The following is a 17,973-nucleotide window of genomic DNA, read 5'->3' as shown; positions in this document are numbered from 1 at the left end:
AAAACTTACAAGAAAAACAAAACAAAAATTCAAGAAAATCACACAATTAAAGGACAGGAAATTATAGAGATAAGCATAGCTAATGATTATTAAGCAGAAACAGCGACAACCATAAAAAAAGGACAGAAAAAAATCTCATTTCTAAGGCAGACAATGAAATTGACAATCTTTAATTAGACTAATTAGAGATGGAAGAAAGCCACAAGTGATCTCCAATATCAGCAATGAGGGAACAGTTGTACAGAAGTTACACATATTAAAACAAACAGGAACCAGTAATGTTCTGCAATGGACTGGAGAGATTAGATTCACTTGAACATGTTTTAAAGGCACAGCTACCAAGGGTCACTGAAGTAACAGCTTTCTTGAGCAGTTGTGTATTATTAATAAAGCAAATTTGTAGATAACAACATCCTACCGGGTAAAACTGGTTCTGCACACTGTCATTGGTGAACAATTGTATGAACCACACAAAGAACTAGTATTAATTGATTACTTGCTGGAAACGTTTCCTAAGAAGTCAAACAGAGCAGTTCTCAGTTCCTCTTAAAAAGTAAGCATTATTAAAAGGGGAAAAAATTAAAAAACAGTCCAATAGCCAACAGTTTCCATAAGCACAACCCTTATATTCAATTCATATATATCAGTGACATTATATAAACATGTAGGAATTATCACATGTTGTTGTAAACTTGTTCAAAACTAACATACCAATTTAGGTCATGTTATTAATTGAATAAAATGAGAGCTCGATAATCATTTAGTATATGAATGAAACTATTTGCTGCAGTCCGAAGTATGATTATCATAATATCTCTCAGAAAACTAATGATAGAAATGATCTCCTTCAGTCTGAATCAGTTCAGGAAAACTCACTGTTCACATTACTTAGGGGGTAGTGTCTCCTTTTTACGTTCAAAAATAAATGAGGATAACCAAGCTCATCACCCCCACACTATAGGAAATGATACCAGAAAGTCTAGCAGGAAGTCAGTCTACAAATCTATTTACCATCTGCTTCAGAATCTATATAAGAGATTCCTAAGTAGTAAGGAAAAATAGTCAAAAGCTAGTGTATGTGTTTCTCAAAGTAGCTTAATGATATAAGTTGATACATAAAAGGTAACTTTTGCATGCTAGATGTTTAGGATTGCATTATGTCCTCTACCAGTGCTCAAGCTGAAGTCATGTTCTATATTGTGACTGCATTTGGAGATGGGACATTTAGGTGTCAAAAAACATTAAATGGAATCCTAAGACTGGCTCTAATCCAATCAGAATGGTGTACTTCTGAGAGAAGAAGATATCAGCGACACTCCTCTCTGTCTCTGTCTCTCTCTTTTTCTCTGCCTACCTCTGTCTCTCTCTCACTCTCTATTTCACACACACTTATACACACATACACTCATATACGCATATACACACACGCATACCCACAAACATAGCACACACATACATGCATATACACTACAAACACACACACACACACACACACACACACACACACACACACACACACACACACTATTGGACCACTGAGAAAAGGCTATGTGAGAATTAGTGTGTATTTTCAAGGCAGGAAGAAAGACCTCAGTTGGCATTGAACTTGCTGGTGTCTTTATCTTGGAATCTTGGAATGTTAGCCTCTGGGACTGTGAGAAAATGAATTTTTATTATTTAACCCACCCAGAGCATGTTATCTTATCATGATATTTTGAGCCAAGTAATACACTCACTGTTTATAATAGAGACTAAAATAAAAATGGTTGCATGAATGCAATCCTAGAAATAAGACAAAAGTCTGTATGTTTTGTATGGCAAATGTGGGCATTTTGACATGAACACAAAGTAAACACAGCAGATAGATATACAGTTAGTTGTACCAACGAGCAAGGCATTAAGTGTACCTTTTATTCTAACATGAGAATAAAACACATTGAGGTAGAGGTGGCTACCATAAAGCACACATAGAGATAAAGACAGAGCATGTAGCCCAGTGTTACAATAACACCCACAGGCAGAGAGCATTGGTCTTGATACAGACTTGGTCCCAATAGTTTCAAAACACTTTTTGAATAAAGGTTCCTCTCTCTTGATATTCTCTATGCTGCCCAGAACATTGAAGGCAACAATTAAAGAAAAAGGCACTAGAATTAATATCAGAAAGACTGTTCATCATCAACTAACAAGCTTCTGTATATAAGCCAATTTTGATTATATAAGAAGTGTCTTCCGGGGGAGGTGTTGGCAAGCGGTTTTTGTGACATTAGTTGATCTCAGTTGATGAGGAGAATTTGCTAAGGAGCTATGTCTGTTTTGGGAGTTTTCATGTGCATATTTAATAATAACCTTCCTGAACCAAAGCATCATTAACTCTGAAAGATGGAGCCTTTGTCACCAAACAATGTTCCACACAATAAACCTTAACTTATTGTGACCTTTCAGCTCTTCGGTTATATGTAGACAGACTTTCAATCATACAAGTATAGAAATACACTAACATTGCCTTTGGCCTGAGTATAACCAATGGCGAGACCTTTACAATGCTATGCAAATTAAACTCCCTGTTTAATACACATGACAGACAGACAGGGAGGGAGGGAAAGAGAGGGAAAGGGAGAGAGAGAGGGACAGGGAGAGAGAGAGGGAGAGGGAAAGGGAGAGGGAAAGGGAGAGGGAAAGGGAGAGGGAGAGAAATGGGTTTTTCCTACAGAGGCATGACTAAGAGTCTTAGGAGCACCTTGACTAAATGATGAATTGCTAAGTGATGAACCCAGTCATATACATATACAATTTTTATTTCCAACTTTGAAAGCACATGATAAGATCATGTAAGATCAGAGTCACATATTAATGAGGTGATTTGTCTAGAAGTGCATCTTTCCAAATGATTCCATTGCCCACTTCTGGTTATAGTCAGGATTTTTTCTTTAAAGTCAGGATTTTTACAGGGTATTTCTTCTAACTCATGTGTGATGACGGTCATAATGGCCTAGTTTTCTTTCCTCTTCTCTGCATGGCTGCAAACAACTAGAAAGTTTTATTAATCTCTAAATAAGTAGAGCCTAACACATCGCCAGACAAAATTTCACACACAAAGGGTACATGTCAAAGAGAAAGTAACAAACATAAAAATATTCTTCAGTCTTAATACTATATTGCCAAAAAGAATTATCCAGAAATTTGAAAGCATAAAATATATACCCAATGATTTTCAATCTATCATTTATTAATAATTCCTAGAAGCCTGGCACTGAAAGAGGCAATTAAATGTGTATTATCATTTCTGGGCACTCAAAATGAGTTTGTAAAATGGATACTATTTTGGCCTTTTTCAAAAATAGATTTTATTGGATATTTTATTTATTTACATTTTAAATATTATCCACTCCCCTGGTCCCCCCCCCGAAACCCCTATCTGGTCCTACCTCTCCCTGCTTCTATGAAGGTGCTCCAAAACCCATCCACCCACTCCTGTCTCCCTGACCAGGGAATTTCCCTACACTGGGCATTGAACCTTCCCAGGACCAATGGCCTCTCCTTCCATTGATGTCTGACAATGCCATCCTCTGCTGTATATGTGGCTGGAGCTAAGGTTCCCTCCATGTGTACTCTTTGGTTGGTGGTTTAGTCCCTGGGAGTTCTTAGAGAAAGAAACTAACATAGCCTCACTACTCAGTAGCATCCACCTCTTACTACTAAGTCAGTGCTTCCCAGCATGATAATTGCTGGGAAATACTAACACATGTTAAGAACTTACAGGAATATCCTTAGATGAGGAATATTCAGGTTCTCTACAAGTGTCTAGAGATTCATCTTTCAAATCTTGAGATCTAACAATTTATATAAGAAACATTTATCTTCCATACTTAAATTAAAACATGCTTTGTACCTTGGAATTTAAAAGTAAATCTATTTAGCAGGATCCTAGTGTGTGGTGTCTGTTAAACTCCAGACAGATCCAACTTAATAATTGCCCATTTGTAGTTCACCATCCCTCCCCATTCTGTCCTTTGGATAACCTCATAATGATTTTTACTGTATTTTTGCAAGAACTTTCCAATTAGCCCTTTGGAACTCCCAAATAGAGAAGAAACAGAACATAATGAAAGGAGGAAAGAAGGAAAACAATTATCTGGGGTAGCAGCAACTACTGGGAGTTTTCACACTGTCAGGCCAGAGAAACATGAGAGTCAGAGGGTCCTCGGGTTCTCGTAATCCATTCCGAAATATTTATAGATGTGTTTTCTTTGGCATATGCAGAAGAACACCAATTTCACAATAAGTCAATTGGAGGTCACAGCCTCATTTTGCTATTCTCAGCATGATGGGCATGCAACTTAGTCTTGTTTCCCCAGAAAGGGATAAAATGGGGCACTGATACCTCACACCTGTGGTTATTTAAAGGATCAAATGTGTACAACTCTGAGCACATGCCAGGAACCAGTGCAGCTTCTCTAATGCAAGCCTCTTTCAACATTCTGGTAATGCCATGATACTACATTGGGCATTTGTAAATTCTAGGTTTAGAGCTGATTGCTGGGATTGTATACTGATGGTACTCCTAGTGTCCACTTTCTAATGTGCAAGGACTTTTGCTTGTTTATTTGTTTGCTTGTTTGCTTTCTCTATGAGTAGAGATGCCTTGCTTAAAATTTATGGTAGATTTAATGCCCTTCAGGAGACTGATAGGGTTCTGCCGTTAAAATGAATGGATGTATTTCTAGGTCTTGTTTATTTTTACATTACTAAAGCTTATATGTTTGTTATTATGGCTCATGCAAGATATTTTTCCTTGATTATATGTTATATGATTATACCACTTTCATTAATGACTTGGGTGTAAGTATTAATAGATGGCATATGTATATGTAAGATTCAGAATAAATGAACACTATAGCCTGGAATAAAATATTGTGAAAGATTAGAAGAAATAGTTTTAAAAATAAATGTTAAAGTTGTGAGATTGGAAATAACAGTAGAGATAGAAAATATCAAATTTAATATTTTTGTCTCTATGGTCCCTCTCTATAAAAGAGATTGTGTGTGTGTGTGTGTGTGTGTGTGTGTGTGTGTGTGTATGTGTATGTGTATGTATGTGTGTGTTTGTGTGTGTGTGTGTGTGTGTGTGTTAATAGCTTAAAATGAGTAAGCCATGTAATATAGTACTTGGACAAAGTATATAGTTTTCTTTTCCAATACTTATAAAAGTTTTAATTAATTAAAATTTTTACTCATAAAAAGTAAATAGCCATAAAGTTCAGCAAATTTTATACTTTGATATATGAAATAATATTCTAAAATTAATACTCTCTAAAACTTTTCTACCTAAATACACTTTTACCAAAGGGTTCTTTACAATTGTCTCTGTCTTCTCATTATTTCCTCTTTATTGCATTACATTTATTGATTGAGTTCACTTCCTTTGCTTTAATATCTATAATATATTCACATATTTCATATACATCCCTCTGTTTACATTCTGCAGTCTGTGGACAGAAGAGAGACACGCAGCACATGCAGTAGGAAACAAAAAAAAAAAAAAAGAAAAAAACCCAAAGAAACAAAAAAAACCTACCACCACCAAAAACCAACCAACCAAACAGACAAACAAACAAACTTGCCTAGGCATGCTGAGTGTAGTTCCCTTTCATTTTAGTGATTGTCACTTCCAAAGGTGTACAATGCCTCTTTTTAATCCTTCATGACTCTGCCTTAAAGGGCTCTGCTACAGTGAAGAGGCAGTGTGTGTCCATGGCTGTAACTAGGTAGCTACATCTGTGTTAGGGTTCCGGATGTGACCAATCTATAATGTGCACCCTCTAACTCTTTTGTGTCCATTAGTTAGTTTGTTTATTTATTTATTCCCTTTATATCCCAATCGACACCTTTTTGCTCCTACCAGTCCCCATTTTACATAGCACCTCCCCACATACCCTCTCCCATTCTTTTTTTTTAATGTTTCTTTTTTTTTAATTAACAATTTTTTATTAACTTGAGTATTTCTTATTTACATTTCGAGTGTTATTCCCTTTCCCGGTTTACGGGCCAACATCCCCCTAACCTCTCCACCTCCCCTTCTTTATGGGTGTTCCCCTCCCCATCCTCCCCCCATTGCTGCCCTCCCCCCAACAATCACGTTCACTGGGTTAGAAGCCTGTCTGTTGCACCATCCAACCATGGCATATCAAGTCACTGCAGGACTATGCACCTCCTCTCCCACTGAGGCCAGACAAGGAAGCTCAGCTAGGGAAAATGGATCCATAGGCAGGTGCTCCAGTTGTTGGGGAACCCATATAAAGACCGAGATGCACATCTGCTACATGGGTACAGGAGTTGGGGTTGGCTGTTCCAGCCTATGTATGCTTTTTGGTTGGTAGTCTAGTCTCTGGGATCCCCCAAGGGTCAAGGTTAGTCAATTTTCTTGGTCTTTTTATGAAGTCCCTATCTCCTGGAGATCCCTTAATCCTTCCCCCAAATCTTCTGTAACACTCTCTGAGCTCTTTCTAATGTTTGGCTGTGGTTCTCTGCATCTGTTTCAGTCATGTGCAGGGTAGAGTCCTTCAAAGGACAATATTTTCAGGCTCTTGCTTGCAAACATAACAGAGTATCATTAAGAGAGTTAGTGACTGGTTCTTGCCCATGGGCTGGGTCTCAAGTCGGGCCATCGATAGCTCTTCAGCTAGGGATTGGACATCAAGCCCCACTTCCTCTTCTATGCTTGTATTTTGTCTTGAAATTATGCACTTTTGTGCATGCTCCTACAACCACTCTGATTTCACATGTATAAGTACTCTGTTACAGCCTGATATTAGTATGACCTTGTAGTCACCCAGCATCTCTGGCTTTTATAATCATTCTACCATCTCTTTGGTAATGATTGCTGAACCTTGGGAGGAGACAATATATCAGTTTACTTCTTTCCTGCTTTTCTAAACACTGTGACCAGCAACAGATTGGGGATTTGATAATGTTTATTTCATTTTACAGTTTGCAGTCAATAAGGCAGAAACTCAAGGCTGGACCTAGAGGTTGGGATTAAAGCAGAGATGATGGAGGAATGCTCCTTATTGGCCTTCACTTTTTGTCACACAGAGTCTGCTTCCTTATATAACCCCAGGGTCATCTGCCAGGGTCAGCACTGTGCCTAGTAAGCTGAGCCCTTCCATAGCAATCATTAATCAAGAAAATGTCACACAGACTTACCTACAGGTCAATCTCATGGTGATATTTTCTTAGACAAAGTTTCTCCTCTAAGATGGTCATAGCTCCTGCCAAGTGACAACAAACTAATCAGCACAGAGTATGATATAGATGAACCACTCAGGCCTGAGCATCTCAGTCTCTTATTCTATGCATATTGATCAATTGCAGGTCTGTGCTAAAGTGCCATCCTCTGCAGAAAGCATCTTTGCTGAGGGTTGAGACTTTCAGTAATTTATGGGTATAATAAGTCACTAGCAGTCAGTTTAAATATGTGTCCATTTAGTATAAAAAGACTATCCTAACTAATTCAATCATACACAAGTAGTAATGCTATAACAGTCTGTGATAAGTAGGCTCAGCCAAAAGCTTATAATACATTAAAAGAAAATTATTTTATGGGGAGACCAAAGACATTCAATGAGGGTAATAAGATTTGAATTGGATCTGTAAAGGACAGTGTTGGAGGATGAACAATGGAAGCTCAATTGACCTTAGGATATCTGAAGAACAACAACAGCAGACACAGAATTACTTTGTTTGTTTGTTTGGTTGGTTTTGTTTGTTTGTTTTTTAGTTTACTTTGTAGACCAGGCTGGCCTCAAACTCATAGAAGTCTACCTACCTCAGCCTCCTAAAAGGCATAACCACCACCACCTGGTGAAAGAATTACATTTAGAAATAAAAACCCTGATAAGGAGTATATTGAATTCTAAAGTATGGTGTTTGAACTTGATTACATATGAGTAAAAAATATGGAAATACCAAATGTTATATCTGTTTTATTTATGCTTTTATTTATGCTTATTTTCTTATATATTGCTTTTGTGAACTTATTGTAAAAATTTGATAGTGTGTTTTCTTTAAGCAGTAGTATTCAAGGAGTACTTATCTAAGAAGTGGATGCAGTTCCAGATTTAATGGTTGCTAGTAGATATTTGGGCTATACCAAACTTTCTATAATTAAAGCTTCTCACTGGGAAATAATCAGTGGCATTTAAGATGAATAGTCTTAGCAGGCAGTGAGGTAGCTGGCTCTGGGCAGTCTGGAAACCCCTTGGAATGGTACTTCAATTTACCATTTACTGTTCTCTCCACACAGTGGGGGAATAATAAGATGCCATTTTCTATGAGTATTGCTTGCATGTAGGTGGGGAAGTTTGGGGCATAAGGGGTAGTAAAGATCCAAGATTAAAGAGAGTGGGAGGAAGAAGAGAGCATGCCCCGTGAGAATGTTGTGTTTCAGGTGATATAAACCCACCAGCCTCATGAAACATCAATACAGGAGCCCAGTCTTCTGATTTCTGGTCTTTGTTTTATAACAAGGCATATTTTTTAAAAATATATATAGGCTCCTATGACATTCCAGTTCTAACCTTATCCTCAATCATGATGTTTTTCAAAATAATGACTTTTTGATTAGCTTGCTTACTATTAAGACTTTCTCTTAACCAATTCACTGTTTTGTTTCAATGACTACACCTAGGATAAACTATATTTTTGTGAAGACCAAACTTGATGAGGTTAAATCAGGTACGTTGATATACATTTTGATGTACAGAAGTCCTAAGGAAGAGAGTATACATCCAGATTTATGGTAGGCAATAATCTAGATCTTGATAACAATGCCTCTCTCCTCTAATGATAGAGAAATAAGGTTTTCAAAGAGAAAAATCACATTAAGAGAATGGGCCTGGCAAATGGCCCTGGCTGTTGGCAAGCGCCGTGGTTTCAGTTATGTTTTCAGTTCCTGCTGGAGAATTTTTTTATCCAAGCTCCCCTTAACGTGAATGATTTGAGAGTTACATGTGTGTTCTGTAAAGCATCATTCGAATGGGAAAGGGTCACAAGAGCAAATAACTACATTGCACAGACACCATTCAAAGAGCTGAGACCCATGATTCCAAAGCGTAGACCTAGACAAGGAATCCCTGAGGTAGACTCATGAAGGAACTCACAGGAGTCACTCACCTCATGTTGTGACTGTCATCTAGAACAGCAGAAGTGACAGGAGCCATGGTGTAGGCAACCCTGTGAGTGGTAGTGATGATGACCTAAGTAATGCTGGGGTATTACAGGTAATATAAAGCAAAAAGTTATAATATAGACAATGCTTTTATAGTTGATGATTGCCATTTTAATATATTTTAAGTGTTTACTAGACACAAAATACTAATCTAGACTCTGGGTATATACTATCCTTTAAATTAAAAAGGAGTACCTATTCTCTGGAAACTTACATTTTACTAGTAGACATTTTATGTAGAAAACCTCATCTCCTTTGCAATACTTACAGACTAGCTAATTGTAAGAATATATGACAGATAGTGGTAGGAACCCCACAGAAGAGGGGGAGGAAAGATTGTACAAGTCAGAGGGGATAGAGAATACCAGACGAACATGACCCATTGTGCCAAATAAAAAGAGTGACTGAGATAGGTTCATAGAGAGAGACTCCAGCAGCAAAGACAGGACCTGCAAGGATCTGTACCAGGTCCTCTGCTCATACATTATGGCTATTAGACAAATGTTTATGGGGGACTTTTAACGGCAGGAGTGGATGTGTATCTCTGACTCTTTTGCCTGCTCTTGGAACTCTTTTCCTCCAATTTGGTTGGGCTGTCCAGCTTCAAAATGAGGACTTTTGCTTTGTCTTATTGTATCTTGTTTTGTCCTGTTTGACTGTAGCCTCTTGGGTGTCTAGTCTTTTCTGAAGAGGAAACAGAGAGGCATTGGATCTTTGGGAGCATGAAGATGGGGTTTGTTAGGAGGAGGGGAAGGAGGGAAAACTCTGGTTAAGACATATTATATGTGAGAAGAATATGCTTTCAATAAAAAAGAGAATTAAAAATAGATAAAAACACATTCTAATTAGTCAAATTAGTCAGAGGCGCTAAGCTTTGGAAGTGGAGGTATTTTTTACTAATAAGGAAACTGGAAATTCTTAGTACTATCCACTGAAAGCAAGTAATCTTTAACTCACATATTCATTTGTGAAATGCCATAATTTGGGGATTGTTTTCACTTAAACCACCTTAATTATTATTCCCTATATAGATACAAAGAAACAAATATTAATTAACTTGAAATTTTCTCACTCCATAAATGATGGCCCATAACATTTTCAACGTTTAACATTTAACAACTTTGAGTGAAGCACCCTCAATTCTGTGATAATTATTGAGACTGTAAGATTAGGAGAATACAGGCCTACCTATAGTCAATGGGTTCGTCATACACAAATAAAAACAAATGTCCACAAGTGTTAACTTGTTCCAGTGCACAAACTTCGATAAATATAAAGGCATTGCTATTCAAGCTGGCTCTTGAAGAACAGACCAAAGAAAGCATATTGGTTGTAAAAAAAAATGAGATTAAGGTCACTTCTAACCAGAACAGGCCTTGCACAGGAGTGGTAATAAGAAATAACTTGGGCCGAGCAGCATGACATTCACCTTTAATCTCTGCAGTAGGGATGTGGAGGCAGGCGAATCTTTGTGAACTCAAAGCCACCCTTGTCCATATGAAAGAACATGGTATATATGGAAAACTGCACGGTACTTCAATATGGCTAGAAAAATAATGGTGCATTTTACTTTCACTAGATTTTCAAGGACTTATTTCAAAGGGGCTTTGATTTTGAACCCAAAGTGGATCAGTGACAGCTAATTTTGTCATTGTATAATGTTAGAAGAATTAATTAGGAGAGTCTTTAACCATTTAGGTCATATGGAAATTGTGTGTTTTGAAATATTTTCTCCTGTATAGATTTACCTATTTTAGTAAACAATAATAAGACTTCTACATATACCCAACTTATATTTTGAAGATGACACAACTATTAGTCAGTATACCCACAGGCTACCAAGCATTTCTGTAATGGGAATGACTACGGGTGTGACGACTGAATTAATGCCAGGCTATTTTAAGGCATTAATTAAATGCCTTATTTCAGCCATATTCATCAATAAATCACAGGCACTAAAGTTAGGTAATAATTGCCTAGTATGGTCATCTAACTATTTTATCATAAAAGTGGGTAAATGTAGATTAAGTAAGACATTAGAAGTTTAAAAAAATGTAGGAATTCCTGGTGGTGAGCCTGTGACCTCAAGTCATGGCTTAGAATTATAGCTCCTAGGCTCCATGGAAAATAATTTATCAGTTACAGACTGTCCTGGAGACAAGACAGAACTGCTATTCAGAAAATCAGCTCTTGGGTAATGTGTACATAACAAAATAAGATTTATTCAAAAAGGACAAACATTCTCCTTAAGAATTTTATTATAAATTAAACTTTATGATAAAAAATTAATTTGTGTAGTTTGAACTCTCTGAAGCTGTGTGTGGCTGTTGTGTTGGACATAAAATTTGGGAATCCTTTCCTAGATTACACTTTTTTCTAATTTTTATTACATTTTGTTTGTTTGCTTCTTTATTCATATTTAGGGTAATGCCACAGGATAAATGTGGTGTCAGATGACAGTTTTCAAGAGTGGACTCTCATTTCAGTGGGCCTTAAGAATCCAGCTCAAGTCATCAAGCTTTACAACAAACAACTTTACCTACTCAACCATCATGCCAGATCAAAATCACACCCTAAAGCAGTAGTCAATAATGATCTAGTCAAAGTAGCCTGAACTGGTCTGCCTTAAACCTTGGTTGGGTTGGACTCTAGGGACACACGGAGGAAGTGAGAAAAGTCAGATTCAGGGCCTATGATTTGTACCTATCTTATGTTCCAAGAAAGTAATCCATTGTAAATGTTCAATAAATATTTGTTGACAAGTGTCCTACTTGGTTTAATTATCCACTTTCTGGGCATTATGGAAAGATGAGCTTCTATTTACTTGGTATTAACACAGTGGTTGGCAGAGAAAGTGCTTCTTAAATTTCAAGACTTTATTGCATGTTTTGATAACTAAAATATTTATGTGTATTCCACACTGAAATTTTAAAAACATATGTCAAACAAATTAAAAGATAGATTAATCAACAAAGCTATCAAGGAATAAAATCAAAAAATAACATGAGCAGTGTCTCATGGGGACTTTCATAAGTTGCTCAAATTATGAGGTGAAATTATCTTATATTCCTGTAAAAATGTTGTCATAATGTGATAACAGGAGTAGAGGTTAAGGTGTGACACTCCCCACCCCCACAAGGTCCCCATGTATTGGTGAAGAAGGAGATATAGACACACAATCACAATGTAGGTTATAGCTGAATGTAAGCAAGCAGAACAGAGGAGAAACACACTACTTGGGGATTCAGACAAAACTTCAAGGAAGCAACTTCATTACTTTTCTTTTTACAGTCCAGTCAATACCTGCTTCTCAGTCCCCCCTTCCACAGTTTCTCATCCCTCTCCTCCTCTCTCCTGTCTCCAAGAGGATGCACCCCCACTCCCACAAGACCTCCCCACTCCTTAGGGCTTCAAATCTCTCCAGGGTAAGGCACTTCTTCTCCCACTGAGGCCAGATCTGTCAGTCCTCTGCTATATATATGTCAAGGGAACTCAGAGCAGCTCCTGTATGCTTCCTGGTTGGTAACTTGGTGCTTGAGAGAACTCAGGGGTCTGGGATAGTTGAAATTGCTGGTCTTTCTATGGGGTCGCCCTCTTCTTCAGCTTCTTCCATCATTTTCCTAATTCAACCACAATCCAATGGTTGGGTGTAGGTATCTGCATCTGTTTCAGTCAGCTGCTTGTTGGTCCTCTCAGAGGACTACCATGATAGGCTCCTGTCTGTAAGAATATAATTAATAAACATTATTGATATTAATAACATAATATTTAATGATTTATATTATTATAGATTATATCATAAATAATAATTTAATAATTAATAATATAATAATTAAGCATTACTAATAGTATCAGGCCTTGGAGCCTCTCAAGATGAGATGGAACCAAGTTGGGCTACTCATTGAACCATCTTTCCCTCAGTCTCTCTGCCATTTTTGTCCCTTCAGTTCTTTAGACAAGAACAATACTGGGTCAGAGTTTTTGACTGTGGGATGGCAACCCCATCCCTCCACTTGATGTTTTTCTACTGGAGATGGAATCTACAAGTTTCCTATCCCCACTGTTAGGCATTTCATCTAGTGTCCCTTTGAGTCTTGAGACTATTACCTCCCAAGTTTCTGGTTCTTTCTGGAGGGCACACCTACCTCCCACCCCTCAAGGTTGCTTATTTCCATTTATTCTGCTGGCCCTCAGGGATTATCTCCTGTCCCCACATTAATACCTAACAATATTCCCCCTTTCCCTTCCACCTCACCTTTCCCAGCCAGGTCCCTTCCCCACTCTGCCTCAGATGATTATTTTCTTCTCTCTCCCAAGTGGAATTGTGACATCCTCATTAGAACCTTTCTGCTTGTTAACCTTCTTGAATTCTGTGGATTGTACCCTAGGTATTCTGTACTTTTTTGGCTAATATCCACTCATTAGTGATTTCATACCATGCATGTCCTTTTGGATCCGAGTTACCTCACTCAGGATGATATTTACTAGTTCTATGCATTTGCCTCATGATGTCCTTCTTCTTAATAACTGAATAACATTCCATTGTGTAAATAAACTACATTTTTTGTATATAGATGTTTATGGGGCACCTGAGTTGTTTTCAACTTCTGGCTATTACAAATAAGGCAGTTATGAACTCAGTGGAGTACACGTCCCTGTGGTATGGTGAAGCATCTTTTGGGAATTGTATAGCTGGGTCTTCAATTTTCTGAGGAACCTCCAGATTGATTTCCAGAGTGATTGTACAAGTATATAATTCCACCAACAATGGATGAGTAAAAGAGCAATTCTTAATTTCATATGGAAAACAAGAAAAAAAAACAAGAATAGTGAACACAGTTCTTAACACTATAAAAATTTCTGGAAGAATCACCATCCCTGACCTCAAGCTGTACTACAGAGCAGTACAGAAACAGACAGATCAATCAGTGGAATATAACAAAAGATTCTGAAATAAACTCATGTACTTATGGTTACCTGATCCTTGACAAAGATACCAAAAATATACAATGGAAAAAAAGCATCTTCAATAAATGGTACTGTTCTAACTGGCTGTCAATGTAGAAAAATGAAAACTAGATCCATATTTGTCACCTTGCACAAAGCTCAAGTTCAAATGTATCAAGGACCTCAACATAAAGTCATATACACTGAATGTAATAGAATTGAAAGTGGGAAGAGCCTTTCACTCTTTGGGATGGGGCAAAATTTCCTAAATAGAAAGCTAGTGGCCCAGGCTCTAATATCAAGAATTGATAAATCAGACCTCATGAAACTGAAAAACTTCTGTAAAGCAAAAGACACTGTCAAGATGACAAATTGGCAACCTACAGATTGAGAAAATCTTCACTAATTCCATATCCAATAGAAGGCTAATATCCAAAATATATAAATAACTCAAGAAGCTAACTTACAAAAAACAAACAACACAATCAAAAAGTGAGGTATAAAGCTAAACAGAGAATTTATAACAGAAGAATCTTGAATGGCCAAGAAGTACTTAAGGAATGTCCAAAATTCTTAGACATCCAAGAAATACAAATCGAAACAACCCTGAAATTCCACCTTATGTCAATCAAAATGTCTATGATCAAAATGGCTCAGGTGACAGCACATGTTGGAGAGGATGTGGAGAAAGAGGAAATAACTTTTGAACTGAGAAATGAACACAGGTATGTTTGAAAGAAAGGACAAAAGAGAATTCAGGAAGAAGAGGAGGACTAGTGGGGACATTTAAAGATACAATTTGTGTCAAGTGATAAGCTTTCCACTAAGTTTATAAAAGTGAGTGCCTGAGGGATGGTGCTAGAGAGATGGCTCAGTGCTTGAGGTTGGAGAGTGTTCTACTCTCATAGAGAAACTGAGTGAGTTTTCTAGCACTCATGTAGAGAAGTTCACAATGGCCTATAGCTCTAGCCCCAGGGAATCTGATGCCTTCTTCTATCTTCTATAGATCTACACAAACATGTGCACACAATCTACACGTACAAATGCACAATATAAAGGTTTTTGAAATATCTAAAAATATTTTTAAAAATCAAGAGATCAAGAGAATAGCTCTAAATTTCTACCATGAATGAGAATTTCTCTGGAGAGAGTTTTAACTAAAAAATTATATAAATATACATTCTATGCCATGATCCCTTACTGTTTTAATATAGGAAATTTGCTTCCACATTTCCTTTCAAAATTCTGGGATAGGTGGATAAGATCAATATAATTTTTCCCAAATGTGAAATATATTATCATTGACAGACTTTACACTGGTGTTAGAAAGATGTGGTCAGTTACTCTGGCCATCTCAATGCCATGGCAGATTTGGTTACCACTGTCTGATCTTTATGCCCAACCTCAGTGGTTCAAAGGATCATAGCTGCTTAAAGCAAGATTGAGAAAATACTTCTCAGTTTGGCACTGAAGTTTGGGAACTGGCCAGCCCAAGTCACTTCAATGATTTTAATGCAGCACTTAGCAAATTGAACTTGTTGATTATAAAATATTTTTCATTTTACTCTACTGTTGGCATTTTTATCCTATTTTACTTTCAATAAAGAGAAATGAAAGTAATACTATGTAGAGATTTACAAGCTCAAAAGGACAGCCTAGAAGCAAAGGGAAAAGAAGAGTCCATGCAGCATGTTATCTGTCCTGCTTCAAGCATTCACTGGATTGAGCTGACCCTCAGAGATCCACAAGGGCACCAGTATGTAATATATTGTAACTTGAAATGTAGCAGCCCTACTCATTCATTTGATTATCTGTAGCATTATCCAGAAGCTTGGATTGTGATGACGAATACAAATTATTCTCTGTCTTTCAAGGAGTTTATTACCCAATGGATAAGATGCATACAAAGAAATGATTAAGGAGAGAGGGTAGTAAAGTCACATTCTGGGGTACTAACAATAAGCCACTAACCTAACATCTAGGGGTAAACCTAGGTACTAAGGAACGAATGAGTTCACATGAGATTTTCTGGAAATAGTCAAACTGAGACTAAAATTTTTCATCTCAGATCAATGGTAGAAGAAACCTCTCACTAGTAAGTTATGGACTAGTTCAGCAGTTTTTTACTGAATATTATTGCGATGATAGCCCAGATTTTTGTTGTTTCTGTCCTAAGAAAGGTTCTGTGCACTGTAATGGAGTCTCCATTCTCTTAATGTACATTGAATAAGGATCTTGTGCTCAAGGACCTGCTTCCTAAAATCTAAGGTTAGTGACTAATGGGGTAAGTTTTTAGGTTGAACAAAAGTCACAGCTTGTAATAGAAGACAACATTTTTGAGCAGCGCTCTTCATCACCCCTGCTTTAACAAGAACAACTCTGTTCTTCTGTATTATTTGTCCTTCCTTGTGTGCCTGTGAAAAGATAAAAACTACTTGGAAAAGCACTAGACTTGGATTTGGAACCTAATTAGGTCATTAAACTGCATAAATTTAGACGAATCACTTCCTACATTGTCTTCTCATTTAACAGAGTTTGCCCAAGTAACCGTTGTACATGAGGAACTTCAATAGAGAGCTATATATACCCATGGATAGCATGGCTTTTCAGCTAGTTCCTCACAGAAAAATAAGAGAGAATACATGAGCGAGTGCCTTATCCTGTGTGCTATCTTGGGATAATCATACCCTGATCCTTACTGTCCAAGTATAATCAATTTTATTTTTCTCACATTGCTTAATGAGGTATGATTTTTCTGTTGTGACACTCTACCCAGCAAGATGACCAACATGTCCTTCTCTTTGTCCCGTCACTAAACATTGACTGTGATTAACTGTTGTCAAGCAAAATCAATAAGCATGTCACCAAACTGGTGGGACACACATATAATGACCTATTGCACTTACTCTCTAATGAATGTTGCATCTTATGTCACCCAAATGAAGGAAGAGATACCTAATCCCTTCCATCTAAACTTCTCCCATCTAAACTGTATCTTTGATTTCTCACTGCTTTCCATGATCCTCAAAATTATGCAATATCATGCATATTATAATCTAATATTCTTACTTTCCTATATGAGTTCCCTTGAATTGTAATATAGTTTTATTAAGACTAGAAGAAAAGCGGTCATGAAGATTAGTGACATAACGTAGAATAAACACACACACACACACACACACACACACTGGATAATAGTAAAGTATAATCATATACTTGAGGACAGCAAAGTATCAGAACATTGGTGAGTCATCGTTCTTGCCATAAATGACATGTCTGCTTGAGCATTAATTTGTAGCAATATATATATATATATATATATATATATATATTATCTCTGAAAGACAAATTCTAATTTTATGGGGTGGGTCAATCAATGATTATAAAACAAAGCTTAATTTAGGTTTCCACTCTCTCATTCTGGGCCTTGAATTACCCCAGAGTAAAAAAGAAAACCTTAGGTTAGCAAAGTGTAAAGAGCACATCCTGCTCCTTGCAGAGGACCTGAGAATGATTGTCAGTGCCCACAAGCAGCTCACAAACAACTGTAGCTCCACTTGCAGGAGGTCCAACATCTATCCCCTCTGTGGGAACTCACAACTGTGTGTACATACAAACACATATATAATTTTTGAATATTCTAAAACCAAGTCTCAACTGAAAAATAGTGTCCTACAACATGTAGGGAAATTTCTTCTCAGCCCAGAGATCTTGTCTTTAAACTTTGGAATCCAGTTGTATTGTTTACATTCTCACTGCCAAGGCAAAGTGCCCAGAGCAAAACAGCTTCTGGAAGG

General features: G+C 37.2%; 1 long non-coding RNA gene across 1 annotated transcript; it reads right to left on the bottom strand.

The window, feature by feature from the left end:
- Nucleotides 1-12,472: 12,472 nt before the first annotated feature.
- LOC134487079 (uncharacterized) lies at nucleotides 12,473-13,555 on the bottom strand. Its single transcript, XR_010066792.1, has 2 exons — nucleotides 13,485-13,555; nucleotides 12,473-12,949 (listed from the first exon to the last, which is right to left on the bottom strand). It is a non-coding gene; the product is annotated as an uncharacterized LOC134487079 (long non-coding RNA).
- Nucleotides 13,556-17,973: the final 4,418 nt, after the last annotated feature.

Source organism: Rattus norvegicus, chromosome 5 (genome assembly GCF_036323735.1).
Source record: "Rattus norvegicus strain BN/NHsdMcwi chromosome 5, GRCr8, whole genome shotgun sequence".
Classification (NCBI taxonomy): domain Eukaryota; kingdom Metazoa; phylum Chordata; class Mammalia; order Rodentia; family Muridae; genus Rattus; species Rattus norvegicus.
The sequence above is the reverse complement of the archived record's forward strand: the minus strand, read 5'-3'. Positions and strand labels throughout refer to the sequence as shown.